Source organism: Bos indicus x Bos taurus, chromosome 26 (assembly GCF_003369695.1).
Source record: "Bos indicus x Bos taurus breed Angus x Brahman F1 hybrid chromosome 26, Bos_hybrid_MaternalHap_v2.0, whole genome shotgun sequence".
NCBI lineage: Eukaryota > Metazoa > Chordata > Mammalia > Artiodactyla > Bovidae > Bos > Bos indicus x Bos taurus.
In genome coordinates, this window is record NC_040101.1 from 45,699,131 (window position 1) to 45,704,317 (window position 5,187).

Here is a 5,187-nt window from a genome sequence, read left to right on the forward strand (position 1 = left end):
CATTACTCTAGGAGGTGGTCAAAAAACGCCTTGCTGCAGTTTATGTCAAAGAGTGTTCTGCCTATGTTTTGCTAAGAATTATATAGTGCCTGGACTTAGATTTAGGTCTTTAATCCAATTTGAGTGTATTTTTGTGTCTGTGCTATGTGCTCTTCCTTAGTTGCTCAGTTGTGTCCAACTCTTTGCAACCCCATGGACTGTAGCCTGCCAGGTTCCTCTGTCCATGGGGATTTTCCAGGCAAGAATACTGGAGTGGGTTGCCATGCCTTCCTCCAGGGGAATTTTCCTGACCCAGGAATTGAAATGGGGTCTCCAGCATTGCAGGCGAATTCTTTACCAGCTGAGCTACCAGGAAAGACCATATTTTTGTGTCTGGTGTTAGGGATTTATTCTGATTTCATTCTTTTACTTGCAACTGTCCATTTTCCCAGCACCTCTTACTGAAGAGACTGTCCTTTCTCCACTGTATATTCTTGTCTTCTTTGTCATAGATTAGGTGACCATATCTGGGGTCTCTTTTATAAGGGATCTAAGGCAATGGCACCCCACTCCAGTACTCTTGCCTGGAAAATCCCGTGGATGGAGGAGCCTGGTGGGCTGCAGTCCATGGGGTCGAGAAGAGTCAGACATGACTGAGCGACTTCACTTTCACTTTTAACTTTCATGCATTGGAGAAGGAAATGGCAACCCACTCCAGTGTTCTTGCCTGGAGAATCCCAGGGACTGGGGAGCCTGGTAGGCTGCCGTCTATGGGGTTGCACAGAGTCCGACACGACTGAAGTGACTTAGCAGCAGCAGCAGCAATCTCATTCATGGGGAATCCACCCTCATGATATAATCACCTCCCAAAAGCCCCACTGCTAATTAATATCCCATAGGGATTAGGGTTGCAACATATGAATTTGGTGAGGGGATACAAACATTCAATCTATAGCAGATAATATTATTAACTTCTTCAAATTTTTCAAAGAATAAGTGAAATTGTGTCTGTGTTGATATAATATGGTGGCCACTGAATAAATAGTGGCCATTACTCTTGTACCTTAAAAATTATAACTTTAAATCATTTTATTATAGTATCTCCATTGTTCTTGCTTCCAGTAACGTTATCATTTTACTCAACTTTTTTTAGGTGTTGATGGAAAAAAAATGTACAACCAAAAAGTTGAGAATTATTTTTTATTCAGCAGACATACTGAGGACTTAAGCCCCAGACACAGCCTCTCAGATATCTCTAAGGAACTGTCCCAAAGAGATAAGGGAGGAGAAAGGATATATAGGTGGCTTCCCTGGAGGCTTATTGGTAAGATAGTGAAAGTGTTAGTCACTCAGTCGTGCCCAACTCTTTGTGACCCCATGGATTGTAGTCCATCAGGCTCCTCTGTCCATGGATTTCTCCAGGCAAGGATATTGCAGTGGGTTGCCATTTCCTTCTCCAGAAGATCTTCCCAACACAGGAATCAGACCTGGGTCTCCTGAACCATAGGCAGGTTCTTTATCATCTGAGTCAACAGGGAAGCCCAGTGGTAAAGAATCCACTTGCCAATTAAGGAGACACAGGAGACACAGGCTCAATCCTTGGCTCAGGAAGATCCCCTGGAGTGGGAAATGGCAACCCACTCCAGAGTTCTTGCCTGGAAAATTCCATGGACAGGGGAGCTGGTGGGCTACAGTACATGGGGTCACAGAGTCAGACACGACTGAGTGACTACTGAGCATGCAAAGGATATATAGTATTTTTGCTGGAAAAAAAAAAGAAAAGAAAAAAGATATAACAAATAGTAGAACATGAAAAGATTACTGCTAAGTATTTGAAAAAGCCAGACATCTCAAGTTAATGAATTTAGTGCTAGTCTATTTATGGGAAGATACAAGAGTCTGGGCTTATTGAAATTATTCTTTTGATATACACCATAACTATCTAGGGCCAGTATTTTATTTTTCTCCAAGGCCTTCAGTGTGCACATTCCTCAGGGTTAGGGACGGAACTGTAGTTGCTGATGGTTTTATGGCCACAATCTTTTTATTTTTTAACTGAAATGACCGGTGACATTCTTTGTGTGCATAGGCATGATTCTTGAAAGTAATTTGGCTCTTGCTTTTCAAGTTTTAAAGTGCAAACCACCAGTTTCCTAAAAACTTTCTCTATTTTTTTGTTATAATGCCCTTTTTATAAAATTTAGTTATTGCTTCCTAGTCCTAATAGCTCTCTGTGGCTTTTGATATCCATCCATTAACTCAGTCCTTAAATATTCATTCAGTGTATGCTTATTGACAATTTTTAAGCCTTGTCTTGGGAGTACAGAGGTGATTACATTATTGTGCATGGACTTCAGAGTGTGGCACTATTTATCACTCTCTGCTTCCTAGAATTTTCTTCCTATGGATCTCATGAAAAGTTCTATTTCTTCCTGACTCAACTTCATCTTTCAGTACTTTTTTAAACAAACTTTTTTAAAATAACATATAATTCAGAGAAATTGGAAATATCATTAACATACAGTTATATGAAGATTCAAAGTAAACACACCAACGTACCCATTACCCAGAAAAAAATCCCAGAATGTTACAATTATCTCAAAATTTATCCTATTCATACTCCCATTACTATTCCTCTTGTTCCAAAAGGTAACCACTATTATGACTTTAACACTGGATTAATTTGCCTGTTTTTAACTTTATGTCAGTGTGATTATGGAGTACTAATCTCTTGTAAATTCAAAAAAAAAAAAAGGAGACAAGATTAATATGAATGTTTTCTCAGTTACCTGATGTAAACAAATAAAAAAAATGTGGAAGACTGTACATAAGAAAAGAATTTGCTTGGCATCTGAGAATTGTAATTTGGGAGACAGAGATTCAGGTAGAACTGAGTGAGTGATGGGGAAGAAAAAGAGTCAGGAAGTTCTAAAGACAAAGTTGTGAGGCTGTACTGTGACACAAGAAAGGGAATATTGTTCCTAAGGGATAGGCTGTCACCAGTTATTTAGAGTAAGGGTCCAATAAGTAGATAGGCAGTCATGAGTAGTTTTAAAGTAAGGGTTAGGCTAAGGGTCTGGTAAGTATCTTGAATTTCTGGAACGTGGGCAGATGTTATAGGTACCTACATTAAGGCAGTAAATGGTCAAAAATTCAGATTCTATCTAGGCCAAGATGTATATAAGTCACACTAGCACAGTGGCCTCCCAGCTCCATTATAGGTAGCTCTCTTAGCAATACCAACTCCATTTTTATTGTCCTTTCACACTGAGATGAAACTCATTGTTTTTTTCTATCTTCTTACATTAATTCCACCCTTCAAGTTTATGAGTTAGTTATATTAGATAATCAAATTATCTTTTATTGAAATTCCATGGGAGACTTATTCTTTTAACTTTATTTGACTTTTTGTATACAATCTATGTTTCTTTTATGTAAAAAAGGAATAAAACCTTAGAGACATGTTTTTCTTAAGAAGAGTTGGGTAAGTCAGAAAAAAAAGAAGTATTGTTTACACATATATATGGAATCTAGAAAAATGGTACAGATGAACCTATTTGCAAGGTAGGAATAGAGACACAGATGTAGTGAATGGACTTGTGGACATAGCTGGGGAAGGAGACGGCGGGACGAATTGAGAGAGCAGCATTGACATATACACACTCAGTTCAGTTCAGTCGCTCAGTCGTGTCCGACTCTTTGCAACCCCTTGAACTGCAGCACACCAGGCTTCCCTGTCCATCACCAACTCCAAGAGTCCACCCAAACCCATTGAGTCGGTGATGCTACCATGTGTAAAATAGATAGCTAGTGGGAAGTTGCTATATAACATAGGGAGCCCAGCCTGGTGCTCTGTGATGTCCTAGAAGGGTGGGATGGGGGGTAGGGGTGGGAGAGAGGCTTAAAAAGGAGGGTGTGTACATATATATGTACACACACATATATATATATATGGGTACATATATATGTATATTTATACATGTGTGTATATGTATACACATATATATATCAGTTCAATTCAATCTCTCAGTCGTGTCCGACTCTTTGTGGCACCGTGGACTGCAGCACGCCAGGCTTCCCTGTCCATCACCACTCCCAGAGTTTACTCAAACTCGTGTCCATTGAGTCGGTGATAGCATCCAGCCATTTCATTCTCTGTCCTCCCCTTCTCCTCTTGTCTTCAATCTTTCCCAGCATCAGGGTCTTTTCACATGAGTCAGTCTTCGCATCAGGTGGCCAAAGTATTGCAGTTTCAGCTTCAACATCAGTCCTTCCAATGAATACTCAGGACTGATTTCCCTTAGGATGGACTGGTTGGATCTCCTTGCAGTCCAAGGGACTCTCAAGAGTCTTCTCCAACACCACAGTTCAAAAGCATCAATTCTTCAGCACTCAGCTTTCTTTATAGTCCAACTCTCACATTCATACATGACTACTGGAAAAATCATAGCCTTGACTAGATGGACCTTTGTTGGCAAAGTAATTTCTCTGCTTTTTACTAGTCTGTCTAGGTTGGACATAACTTTTCATCCAAGGAGTGAGCGTCTTTTAATTTCATGGCTGCAGTCACCATCTGCAGTGATTTTGGAGCCCCCCAAAATAAAGTCTGCCACTGTTTCCACTGTTTCCCCATTTATTTGCCATGAAGTGATGGGACCAGATTCCATGATATTAGTTTTCTGAATATTGAGCTTTAAGACAACTTTTTCACTCTCCTCTTTCACTTTATATATGGCTGACTAGCATTATTTTACAGAGGAAACCAATGCAATATTGTAAAGTAATTATCCTCCAGTTAAAAAATAAAAAGACGAATTGAGAATGGGCTCAAGAAATAACATTTTCCATCTTAATATATTAAGTGGGAAAAAGCTTAGTCTCAATAAATAAATTTACTTTTCTCATGTTACTATCAAAATTTAGGTAAACAAGTATTTATGTATATTTTAATAACAAGAAACACAGATACATTTTATTGACTATAATGAGTAATATATTTGTATTTCTGGGTAGGCTGCAGAAGCAGCTATGTTGACTTCAGTAATTTTGAGTAATTACAGAGTTGATTTCTAATGTCAGTTAAAAATTTCTAATGAATATGACATGTAATTTTAAAATTTTTCTATATATTGTCTTATTTATTGACTATATATTGTCTATGAAAGATTGAAGTTATATGCCAACTTCAAGCAATGAAATTTAACTTTT